Below are 13,485 nucleotides of genomic sequence, written 5' to 3' on the forward strand. Positions count from 1 at the left end.
TTTTTTACTTCTTATTTTTTAAACTTTTATTTAACAGATATGAATTTTCAAAGTACAGCTTTTGGATTACAGTGGCTTTTTCCCCCCATAACTTCCCTCCCACCTGCAACCCTCCCATCTCCTGCTCCCTCTCCCATTCCATTCACATCAAGATTCATTTTCAATTCTCTTTATATACAGAAGATCAATTTAGTATATACTAAGTAAAGATTTCAACAGTTTGTACCCACACAGAAACACAAAGTGTAAAGTACTGTTTGAGTACTAGTTATAGCATTAATTCACATTGTGCAACACATTAAGGAAAGAGATCCTACATGAGGAGTAAGTACACAGTGACTCCTGTTGTTGACTTAACAAATTGACACTCTTGTTTATAGTGTCAGTAATCACTCTAGGCTCTTGTCGTGAGTTGCCAAGGCTATGGAAGCCTTTTGAGTTTGCCGACTTCGATCTTATTTAGACAAGGTCGTAGTCCAAGTGGAAGTTCTCGCCTCCCTTCAGAGAAAGGTACCTCCTTCTTTGATGGCCCATTCTTTCCGCTGGGATCTCACTTGCAGAGATCTTTCATTTAGGTGTTTTTTTTTTTGCCAGAGTGTCTTGGCTTTCCATGCCTAAAATACTCTCATGGGCTCTTCAGCCAGATCTGAATGCCTTAACGGCTGATTCTGAGGCCAGAGTGCTATTTAGGACATCTGCCATTCTATGAGTCTGCTGTGTATCCTGCTTCCCATGTTGGATCGTTCTCTCCTTTTTAATGTTATCAGTTAGTATTAGCAGACACTAGGCTTGTTTATGTGATCATTTTGACTCTAATCCTATCATTATGATTGATTGTGAACTGAAACTGATCACTTTGACTAGTGAGATGGCATTGGTACATGCCACCTTGATGGGATTGAGTTGAAATCCCTTGGCACGTTTCTAACTCCACCATTTGGGGCAAGCCAGCTTGTGCATGTCCCAAATTGTACATCTTCTCCCTCTCTTGTTCCCACTCTTATATTTTACAGGGATGACTTTTCAGTTAAGTTTCAACACTTAAGAAGAATTGTGTGTTAATTAAAGAGTTCAACCAATAGTATTAAGTATTAAGTAGAACCAAAAAAACCTAAAAGGGATAAAGTATTAAGTTGTTCCCCGACAGTCAGGACAAGGGCTGATCAAGTCACTGTTTCTCATAGTGTCCATTTCACTTCAACAGGTTTCCTTTTTGGTGCTCAGTCAAAATCTCTTGATTTCTTCTGAGATCCACTGCTCATTCAGGAACATGGTGTTCAGTCTCCATGTGATTGCATATGTTCTAGAGATTACTGAGTTGCTGAATTCCAGTTTCATTCCATGATGGTCCGAGAAGATGCATGGTATGATGATGACTCTTTGGAACTGGTGAGACTTGCTTTATTGCCTAGCATGTGGCTGATACTAGAGAAAGTTCCATACACTGGAGAGAGAGATCTGTTAGGTCCATTGGTCTATAGTATCAATAACCTCTGCTGTTTCCTTGCTGATTTTCTGTCTGGTTCATCTATCCATTGCTTAAGTGTGGTGTGAAGTGCCCCATTAATATTGCATTTGAGTCTATGTCTCCATTTAGATTCCTTAACATTTATTTAAATAGCCAGCTACCCTGAAATTGGGTGCATATACGTTTATAATAGTCACATCTTCCTATTGAATTGATCCCTTAATCATTACACAGTGCCCTTCTTTGTCTCTTAAGTTTTTTTATTAAGGTCTATTTTGTCTGATATTAGGATGCCTACACAAGCCCTCCGAAAGGAACCCAGCCCACCAGAAATAGAAGAAAAGGAAGATCCCGAATCTGGAAATCAATCCAGAATATGCTCAAGAATGTTCATCCCCTTGGCCCAGCAGCTCAATGGGCTTTGCAGGGCTACGAGCACATTTAAAGAAAAGAAAAGGGAGGACTGTTAGGGAACCATTCATGGAGAAAGTAACTGTAGCACCCTTTGAAAGAAAATAACTCTGCAGCCGCAGTCGCAGTCGCAGTCGCGCCCAGCTTGAAGGAAACGTAGAGTAGTAGCCACCCTAGCTGGTAAGATTTGAAAACCGATGGCCTAGAGGGCCTAACCACAAACTGTCATTGCCATGATGATGGGACCCTGGGGGGGTGGGAATGTGGGCAGGGCTAGCCTCTAGAAACTATATAAAGGGACCCTCAGCTGCTGTAAACCAGAGGTTGCTCAGCCTCTCTCCCGGGTCCGTAGTGCCTAGTGCCCGCGGGGAGAAGCTCCTGGTCCGTACTGCCTAACGTCCGCAGGAGTAGGCTTGAGCGATCTCTCCTCCTAGTCGCCTAGAGTATCAATAAAGTGTGTTTAGCTTGACCTTCCTCAGTCTCCTCGACTCTTCCTTCGTGGTAACCTGGCCATTTCCCGAAGGGGGAGATCCTGACACAAAGGAAGCTCCTGGTTCCTGGCTTCAGATCAGCACAGCTCTGGCCATTGTGGCCATCTGGGGGTGAGACAGTGGATGAAGACCTCTCTGTCTCTACCTATTTCAAATAAATAAAATAAATCATAAAAAAGAATCACTATGGTACATTGTGCACCTCCCTGTGTGCCACTCACCAGACAGCTGGCTGGGGAGTTTTGGATTCCACCCAAAGACTCTTCTTCTAGGTGTAACAATAGATTATTCCTAGAAACCAAAGAAACAATCTTCCTTCCCCAGAGAAGCTACTGTATCATTGCAACTAGATTTGGTTAGACAGGTCCCAGGGGAGCATGAACAATTTAGCTCCTCCTTTCCAAGAGTATCTCACTGAAGCTGTGACCACGGATCTAATCTGGGATGAGAACACACTAGTACATCACCACTAGCAGTTCAGCCATCAGACAGAGAGCTTGGACAAACTATTTCAGCACCATGCAGGGCATTTTGCAAGGAGGGAATCTAATGCCTGGCCAGACCCACAGGCTCAGGCAAGGCTGAAACGTGTTGAGATCTTCGGGTCATCACAGCTCAGGGGTCTACCCAGGTGTGGCTGATAGACAGCCAACGTGGAGGAATCAGCTCATCTAAGGAAAAACCAGGGTGTCTTACTGCTCCTACCGATCCCCGAAACAGGTGAGTTAATTTTATTCTGACCACAATTGGCCTCATTGTGGATTACACAGGCACACATTTCAACTGTGCTCCTGTTCTGCGAGACAAAGCATCTCCCTGTGCTCTACTTTGATTTGTTCTTTGTCTTCTTAGGTGAGTTTGCTTTATCTACCCACCAAGCTTGTGCGTTCAGGGTACACTGCCGTTTCTTTCATCTTTACAAAACCACACTGCCTGACACCTTAGCATAATTCAGATCCTCAAGATTTCTGTGGAAATTAACCAGAAATGCCAATGTAAGTAGAAACAACAGAATGCAGAATTCTCCATGTATGTGCATCTGTTGAATCTATTTAACCATCCATTCATCCCTCTATGTATCTGGCATTTGCCTGTATTGGCAAAGAAAGATGCATTATACAGCTACTGACACTCCTGAGTCATTTGGGGAGGATCCCAGGGACCAACATGTCCATGTCCCCATCTGGAGACCCAGGAGAGCCATTCATTCAATTCTAGGACACTATCAGAGTATTGGTCAGTTATCTAAGGCACTAAGGTAGGAGGGTCCGCTCCTGCTCACGGACTGAGTAGCCCTTTTGCTCTACTCAAACCTCACCAGGAAGGGCGATTTCCCTGACAAAGTCTACAGATGTTAAACCTAGCCAGAAGTACCCACACAGAAACATCAAATTTATGCCTGGCCAAATGTGTGGGCACTTGGTGGCCCCGTCCAGTCATTACATAAAATCACCTTTCATACTAGAATCAAACATGAAATGAAACACCAGGAGTAAGGCAGGCCTTTGCATTCACAGCCATAACAGTTGATATGCATAGGCAGACAGGAGGAGGAAGGGCTGGAGGGGAGAAGGGGTGAAAAAGACAGGCAAGGGGAGGGCCTCACTGAAGGACAGGAAGATGGAGAGTTTGGAAACACCAGGAATCAGAAGACAAGACAGGGGCTAGCGCTGTGCTGCAGCGGCTTAATGCCCTGGCCTGAAGGGCCAGCATCCCTATGGGCACTGGTTCAAGACCCGCCTGCTCCACTTCTGATCCAGCTCTCTGCTATGGCCTGGGAAAGCAGAGGAAGATGGTCCAAGTCCTGGAGGAAGCTCCTGGATTCAGGATCAGCACAGCTCCAGCCGTTGCGGCCAATTGCAGATGGAAGACCTGTGTGTGTGTGTGTGTGTGTGTGTAAAACTCTGACTTTCAAATAAATAAATCTTCAAAAAAAAGCACAACAATGTCATAAGGATGAACAGCACTGTGGCATAGCAGGTAAAGCCGCCACCTGCAGTGCCGGCATCCCATATGGGTGCCAGTTCAAGACCTGGCTGAACCACTTCCGATCCAGCTCTCTGCTAAGGCCTGGGAAAGCAGTAGAAGCTGGCCCAAGTCCTTGGGCCCCTATACCTGCATGGGAGACTCAGAAGAAGCTCCTGACTCCTGGCTTCAGATCATCACAGTTCTGGCCATTATGGCCAACTGGGGAGTGAACCAGCAGATGGAAGACTGACATCTCCCTCTCTGTCTCTGCCTGCCTCTCTGTCTCTGCCTCTGCCTCTCTCTCTCTGCCTCTCTCTGCCTCTCCTTCTCTGTGTAACTCTTTCAAATACATAAAAAAAGGCATCAGCAGAAAGAGTAAAACTTCAGACTAAGCACAGCCCCCTGAAGCGGAGCCCTGAGCTCTAGCTCAGTCCCTCACCCTCACCCCATTGTGACCAGCACTGCAACCAGGGCCAAGTTTCCTGAACTCAGGAAGCAGCTCTGCTAGCTGCTAGATGTGCAGCCTTCTCCAAACAACCCTCTCATGTGGGCAAAATGTATGCTTTCACGGGCATCACCTCAGTTCCCACAGCAAGGAAACTGCAGTCCCTGCCTTCTCTCATCCCTGGGGGTCTTTGAAGCTCAGGACAGCCCAGGAAACCACAGGCACATAATGAAGGCAAGACCACGCATGTTTGCCTCTCGGGGAACACACACACACACCACGGGCAGCCCTCCATTGGCTGAAAGATGATTCCTAAAGCTTGGTCTGTGTGAGAAACAGCCTCACTCATTCACTCAAGCGATGGACTCGACTCAGCGAGTGCAACAAGAGCGAGACCCAACTTCCGATCTTGCAACGCTTTGTGCCAGCACACAGGGAGCAGGTTCCAGAAAGCTATTTATTTCCTAGCAAGCAGATCCCTCCCCCAGTTCCTCATTGGCTGAGTAACAACAGCGTGACAATCTTCCTGGCATTTGCTTCAGCTGTTTGGCCACAACCTTCCTGGGTTCCTAAAAACTCAGGTGCACGGAATCTACCATTCTTACTTTGAAAATGCACCAAGTGTTTACTTCTCACAGGGAGGAATAGTGAAGAGGAGTTCTTGGGCAAGGCACCTTTGTGCAGAGCAGTATGTGTGAGGGGTGAACAAGGGCTTGTCTAGGAGAAGATATACTATATTGGCTAACACAAATCTGCACTCATGTAGAAAACTCACACTCTCATCTGAGGGAAATCATCTCCCACTCCTGAATATGGCCCGGAAAGGGTCTATTGTAAACTGCCTGCATGTCTGTATCCTCCGGCAAATTACAAATTCCCAAACACACCCCCCGGCAGTCTTAGCCTAGTACTTCTCCTAGTGGTGGCACGGATTCCAAGAAGTAGCTTGGGGGTTTTGCCCCCACATGCTTGAAACAATGGGATTCAGACTCATCTCTGTGCCTTGGTTGTCAGCTTCTAAGCAGATGTGTTTCCAGCTCCCATTCCATGACAAGCAAAGTCCCGTATCATCCACGCCCACCCACACTCCAACACTGGAGCCCACAAAGAACTGTGGGCTGTGTTTTGGGCCCTTGTGAGACTTGTTGTCTCCCACAGTGCACATCAGGAGGAAGCTGAAATCAGGACTGGACCAGATGTAAACCCAGGAAATCCTATGTGGGATGTAGACACCAAGAGGTGACTTATTGCTGCCCCAGGAATCCACCTTTTACTCCTATAACACTTAAGAGGGAATTACATAAAATTAATTATACACAGGCAAGTTTGTGCACACAAGGCATGACTATGTTATCAATAACAAGAAAAGCAGTATTGGACCAAGGCACACAGGAGCAAAATTTGTGTATGCTATTGTAGGTGGCATGGACTCACACTAAGGGGCTATATATTTAGGATGCTGTATGTGATCTCAGTATCAACATATTTTTGATAATCTTTTAGAGATTTATTTTTATTTATTTGAAAGGCAGAGTTATAGGGAGGGGGGGGAGAGAGGCAGATCTTCTATCCACTGGTTCACTACCCAAATGGCCTCATGGCTGAAGCTGGCCCTGACCAAAGTCAAGAGCCAGGAGCCAGGAGCTTCTTCCAGATCTCACATGGCTGCAGGGGCCCAAACACTTGTGCCATCCTCCACTAATTTGCCAGGTGCATTAGCAAGGAGCTGGACTGGAAGTGGAGCAGCCAGGACTTGAACTGGTGCCCATATGGGATGCTGGCATCACAGGCAGCAGCATTACCTGCTACATCACAAACACCAGCCCCTAGATAATTTTTGTGTACATGGGGGACAAGTTCAAGGGCATTTAACTAGCTGTGAGCCAAAGCCATACCAAGGGTGCTCGAGGCTGGCCAGGATGCCACACGGCCCCTCAGGGCTCAGGCTGCGAGCACCTCCAGGCAGCAGCAGAGGTTAGGGCGCATCAGAATGAACTTTGAAAAATGGATTTGAGGGGCCGGCGCCGCGGCTCACTAGGCTAATCCTCCGCCTAGCGGCGCCGGCACACCGGGTTCTAGTCCCGGTCGGAGTGCCGGATTCTGTCCCGGTTGCCCCTCTTCCAGGCCAGCCCTCTGCTGTGGCCAGGGAGTGCAGTGGAGGATGGCCCAGGTGCTTGGGCCCTGCACCCCATGGGAGACCAGGAAAAGCACTTGGCTCCTGGCTCCTGCCATCGGATCAGTGCGGTGCGCCGGTCGCAGCGCGCTGGCCGCGGCAGCCATTGGAGGGTGAACCAACGGCAAAGGAAGACCTTTCTCTCTGTCTCTCTCTCTCACTGTCCACTCTGCCTGTCAAAAAAATAAAAAATAAAAAAAAATGGATTTGAGGGGCCAGTACCATGGTGTAGCAAGTTAAGCCTCTGCCTGCAGCACCGGCATCCCATATGGGTGCCAGTTCAAATCCCAGCTGCTGCACTTTTGATCCAGCTCCCTGCTGATGCACCTGGGAAAGCAGCAGAGGATGGCCTAAGAAATGGAAGTGCAACAAACACAACAATGCACCTCAAGGACCGCAAAAAGCAAGAAAATCCCAGAGTTAGAAGACAGAAATATCAGAACTGAAACATGAAATAAAATTTTTTTAAAAAGATGAGTTGCAGGTGTGCACCTTCCGGATAGGTTAATGCCAGACAGACCTCAGAGACACCAGACGCGTTTATCGGCTTTTCAGCTTCCACTTTATTTTTTAGCAGACTCGGACTCGGGTTACATGTCGTGAACACCCGCTGTCTTCGCCTCCTCCAACCCTCTTATATATCCCCCTCCCACCGTCCACCTGTTTATATATGATTCACGGAAAACATGTTACCAAATCAGCAAGAAACAAAACTTAGTAAATGTGGGAAAGATGCAATAACAGGATGCTTACAGTCAAAAGAGGATCTTGCGGTTAGCAACGGGCAGGGTGGAAAAAGCCCAGCACTAAACTTCTTGTGCTTGTACATGTCGGGAGGGGCACAGCTGGCCAGGCTGTCCCATTCCCCAACATCTCCCCCTTATTTCTTTGCAAAATGGAGTGATACTGTGCCTGTCTTAGGTGACCAAGAGCATCTATTGGGCTTACCCGTCATTGGCACATGAACATGAGGTGTGGAGGGAGCGTTCATGCCCTGTCTTAGGTTGCCTTGAAGACCTCTCAGAACTTACCCGTCTTTGACTACCGGTCCAGCAGATTCAGCCACACCTGAATCTGTCCATTTTGCATGGGGTACTGGTTATTGAATGTTAGCATGGCTTATTTAACCACCATTTGTGTATTATGCTGACGCCTGAACAGCCCTTGCAAGATCCGAACAATAATTGATCCTGTTATAAGCACAAGAGCCAGCCCTATAATAGCGGCCCATTGTTCAATTGGATTCCAACTACCATTTAACATGCTACCCAAAAGATGGGACTGATTAGCGGCAAATGAGAAGTGGTTGTAGGGGTAGGCGGTAACACAAACTGCAGTAGATCGAATAACACAGGGTATGCCAGCCAGGCCTGATCTTGCAATAAATCCGTTCATTGAGCTAACAGCTGAATAGCAGTATATCATCAAGTGCCTGGGCGGTAGATCTTGTGATGCTATCAAGTGTGGACAGTGTGGAGGTTTGGCTCACGGCCATGCCAATAGTGGCCGCACCAGCTGATAATGCCGCAATTACTGCAACGACGACCGCGGTGACTCCGAAGTCTCTCCTGTGTCAAACAGCCATTGAGAAGTCCTTCTCAGACACCGCAACTGGTACAGGAACCCAAATGGGAATCCGCACAACCACCAGTGTTTCCACTTCATTTAATTTTCCTTTAACACATGAGGAAATAACTCCTGTAGTGCAAGTATTATTAGTAGCATTACAGCAATACCAAAAGAAGGGAGGCTGAAGGCAAACAGCGGATGATACATGGGTTTCGTTGGGTGATGAAAAGGCAAATCAAGAAGCTGCAAAGAAATTAACATTAAGGAGCAACAGGGAATTGATCAGAGGTGGACAGGCATCTGGAGAATTGGGGGTGCCTGAGGAGTGCAAGAAGGAAGTGGATTGGTAGGAGGGTAAGGAGCAAATGGTCTGTGACACTCCTGGCACCTGAGAGGTAGTGACTCAGATCAAAAGGCTATAAGTTCCCCTATAATATTGGCTGTGTAAGAACTACCTGACTCATTCCAGTTGATAACATCTCCCATGGAATAAGTGGCCAAATTAATACATGGCGTAGGAAAGCCGCTATAATTATAACCACAAAGATCTGTACCAAACTTGGGCTTATGGAAGCATAGCGCTCCCGAAAGGTGGATGGGTAAGTTAACCTGGCCCTGATGGGAAGAATTGACAAGACTGTTGTAAGGCACTCCGAATCTTTCACCTATGGTAGAGTTATGCAAATACACAACTGGCAGAAGGTTAGAAGAATTAGAAACAGGTAGAAGGAGAGGTAGGGCTCTCAAGAGACCCCAATACTCATCCAGCTTGGCCATCATCGGTGACAGTTGTGTCATTATTAGTAGGAGTAGAATCACGATCATCTCGCTACTCTATTGTTCTTGTCCGTCTTTCTGGAGTCCAGATTGGATTTTTTTCTTCCTGTGGGAGAAAACAAACAGAACCTCATACCCTTCTTATTAATGGGTATGGGCCTTTCCATTTGTTATCTTGTGGGTCTTTCCACATAATCATTTCTCTAATGGGTGGCTGAGCTTCTGTCGGTTCATGGGGTTTATTACTATTGGGGGTCTGTTCCGAGATTACATAACGTTCTGCCGGGGTGAGACCATCAGCTTTTTTATTTAAAAAATTTATGGTAAGTAAGGCGAGGTTGAGAATGTCTTTAAGGGGAACGGGATAGTGCCCCTATTCCCCCTTTTTGTTTTAATACAAAATTTTTCAGATACAGATTAGTGCCACCACAACGGCTTGTCCAGTAGGGTTATATGGGATGCCGGTTAAATGAGAGATATGAAAAGTTGCTAAAAACTCAGCAAAAGCCTTAGAAGTATAAGCAGGTCCATTATCAGTTTTTATTATATTAGGAATTCCCCAAGAAGCAAAACATTGTAACATATGTTGCATTACATGGGAGGCAGACTCTTTGGTGGTGGTGGTAGCCATAACTACTCCTGAGTAAGTATCCACCGTAACATGGACACAGGATAGCTTGCCAAAGGCAGGGATATGCGTTACATCCATTTGCCAAATGTGACATGGATAAAGGCCCCGGGGATTAGCTCCAGTGGGCATAGTAACAGGCTGATGAATAACACATTTTTCACAATTTTGGACAATAGATTTAGCTTTACGAATAGGGATATTAAACCTCATCCTTAAGGTCTTACTATTAACATGCCAAAGTTTGTGATATTCCGTTGCCTGTTCCATGGTAGTGCAAGCTAAAAGGAAGCGGGAATGTTGATCAGCAAGGGCATTTCCCGCGGTGAGAGGACCTGGCAGAGAGGTATGTGCTCTAATATGTGTGATAAAAATGGGATCTTATCTCCTAAATAAAGCGTGCTGAACAAGCTCAAAATAAGGAAACACTGTAGAACTTTTGGATATTAGCGAAGGGGAGCCTAGCCTCTTAACAGCATTAACAACATATAAGCTATCAGAAACGATATTAAGAGGACCCTCAACCATATTTTTTTAATTTTTTTAAATTATTTTTTAACTTTTATTTAATGAATATAAATTTCCAAAGTACGACTTATGGATTACAATGGCTTCCCCCCCATACCGTCCCTCCCACCAACAACCCTCCCCTTTCCTGCTCCCTCTCCCCTTCCATTCACATCAAGATTCATTTTCAATTATCTTAATATACAGAAGATCAGCTTAGTATACATTAAGTAAAGATTTCAACAGTTTGCTCCCACACAGAAACATAAAGTGAAAAATAATAGATGATTTTTTTAAATGATGATGAAATCAGATCAGACCTATTGTCATGTTTAATCCCAGTGAGAGTCAAGTTGGGAATTGATAATTTCTTTTTTTTTTTTAACAGAAGATCAGTTTAGTATGCATTAAGTAAAGATTTCAACAGTTTGCACCCCCATAGAAACACAAAGTGAAATATACTGTTTGAGTACTCATTATAGCATTAAATCTCAATGCACAGCACATTAAGGACAGAGATCCTACATGAGGAGTAAGTGCACAATGACTCCTGTTGTTGACTTTACCAATTGACACTCCTGTCTATGGCATCAGTAATCTCCCTATGCTCCAGTCATGAGTTTCCAAGGCTATGGAAGCCCCTTGAGTTCTCCGACTCTTATCTTGTTTAGACAAGGTCATAGTCAAAGTGGAGGTTCTCTTCTCCCTTCAGAGAAAGGTACCTCCTTCTTTGATGACCTGTTCTTTCCACAGGGATCTCACTCACAGAGATCTATTGCCAGAGTGTCTTGGCTTTCCATGCCTGAAATACTCTCATGGGCTTTTCAGCCAGCTCCGAATGCCTTTAGGGCTGATTCTGAGGCCAGAGTGCTATTTAGGACATCTGCCATTCTATGAGTCTGCTGAGTATCTCACTTCCCATGTTGGATCACTCTCCCCTTTATTTATTCTATCGGTTAGTGTTAGCAGGTACTAGGCTTGTTTATGTGCTCCCTTTGACTCTTAGTCCTTTCATTATGATCAATTGTGAACTGAAATTGATCACTTGGAATAGTGAGATGGCATTGGTACATGCCACCTTGATGGGATTGAATTGGAATCCCCTGGTATGTTTCTAACTCTACCATTTTGGGCAAGTCAGCTTGAGCATGTCCCAAATTATACATCTCTTCCCTCTCTTATTCCCACTCTTATGTTTAACAGGGATCACATTTCAGTTAATTTTCAACACTTAAGAATAACTGTGTATTAATTACAGAATTAAACCGGTCATATTAAGTAGAACAGACAAAAAAACTACTAAGAGGGATAATGTATTAAGTTGTTCATTAACAGTCAAGGCTATGCTGATCAAGTCACCGTTTCCCATAGTGTCCATTTCACTTCAACAGGTTTCCTTTTGTCTCCTCAGGAAGACTGAGGAAGGCCCACCTGTGGGCTGTGGTTGGGGTGGGGGAGGGCTGGGGGTAGTCATGATGCCACTGTGTGTGGGGGGCACGCAGACATCCTCCCCACATTGGGTGGGCTCAGAAATCCTCACGGGATGGAGGGCATTGGCACCCACACAGAATTGGGGGTGCTGGCACACTCACGGATTGGAGGCCACTGGCAACTTCATGTGTTGGGGGGCACGGGCTCCCTCATGGGTCGGGGGGCACGGGCATTCTCACAGTGTTGGGGGCCCAGGAACACTCACAGGGTTGGGGTGCTGGCATCTTCTCTGATCGGTGGATGCCGGCACCCTCATGGGTCGAGGGGCCCAGGAAACCTCAAGAGGTCGGGGGTGCAGCCCCCCATGGGGTTGGGAGGCACTGGCACCCTCACAGGGTTGGGAGGTGCTGGCACCCTCACGGGGTTGATGTCTACTGCAGCCCCCCGCACGGGGTTGGGGTCCACAGCCATGCTCACGGCTCGGTGGCCTGGACATCCTCACTGGTCGGGGGTCTCAGGCACACTCATGGGGTTGGGGGGGCGTAGACTTCCTCACAGGTCGGGGGGCGCAGGCCCCCTCACGGTTCGGGAGGCACAGAAATCCTCACAGGGTCTGGGGGCTTTGGCACATGCACGGAGTCAGGGGGCGCAGGCACCCCCACTGGTTGGGGGTGCAGACATCCGCGTGGATCTGGGAACGCAGGCACACGCACGAGGTCTGGGGGCACAGACTTCCTCACGGGTCGGGGGGGTGCAGCCACCATGACGGGGTCGGGAGGTGCTAGCATCCTCACGGGGTCTGGGTCCGTAGCCATGCTCACGGTTCGGGAGCGCAAACATCCTCACGGATGGGGGGGCGCAGGCTCACTCATGGAGTTGGGAGGTGCAGGCACACTCACGGGTCGGGGGCACAGACACCCTCACGGGATGGGGTCCGCAACCATCCGCACGGGTCGGGGGGGCGCAGGCACACGCACGGGGTCGGGGGGCGCGGGCTACTCACCGTGACTGGAAGGTCCCGAGGCAGCTGCGGCCGGGTCCTGCTCAGCCCTGGAGGGAAGCGTGGGAGAGGCTGAGGCCCCGGAGCTGCTCTGAGGGGAAAGGGGGCCCGTGGGGGTGCGGGAGGAGGAGCCGCCAGGACCTGGGCGTGCCCGACTGGATCCAGCTGGGCGGGGTCAGCGTGGGGCTCCTCGAGGAAGGGCTGGGTGTGAGAGGGCAGTGTCTGGAGGACGTGAAAGGGACCCTGAGGGGATTTCTGAAAGGAGAACGTCTGGGGCACATCTGGGAGGAGTCAGAAAGGGGTCGTGAACTGATGCAGTGTCCCCTGCTCTGCGCTCCGCGCCCACCTCCTGAGCCCTGGGGTCCGAGGGCCCCGGTTCGGGGGCGCCTGTGGAGAAAAGGGGTCCAGGGCGCGGGCCGGAGAGCGGCCTCTGGGGTCCGTAGACTAACTAGAATTCTGTGTCGGACGCCATGAGAGGCTCCCAGAAAGCTGCGCCCGCACCCAAGGGAAATCGCCCCGCCCCCAGAGTGGGCGGTGACAGAGCTGCATGTGCAGCTCCCATTTTGACGCCTCGGACCACGCCCCTCTTTGTTTCATCTTTCTCACTGACCAATGGG

General features: G+C 48.0%; 1 long non-coding RNA gene across 1 annotated transcript; it reads right to left on the minus strand.

The window, feature by feature from the left end:
- Positions 1–132: 132 nt before the first annotated feature.
- On the minus strand, positions 133–13,383 carry LOC127486479 (uncharacterized). Its single transcript, XR_007913161.2, has 3 exons — positions 13,215–13,383; positions 12,872–12,918; positions 133–9,408 (listed from the first exon to the last, which is right to left on the minus strand). It is a non-coding gene; the product is annotated as an uncharacterized lncRNA (long non-coding RNA).
- Between the last annotated feature and the right edge of the window lie 102 nt (positions 13,384–13,485).

This window comes from Oryctolagus cuniculus, chromosome 19, assembly GCF_964237555.1.
Source record: "Oryctolagus cuniculus chromosome 19, mOryCun1.1, whole genome shotgun sequence".
In the NCBI taxonomy this organism is placed as follows: domain Eukaryota; kingdom Metazoa; phylum Chordata; class Mammalia; order Lagomorpha; family Leporidae; genus Oryctolagus; species Oryctolagus cuniculus.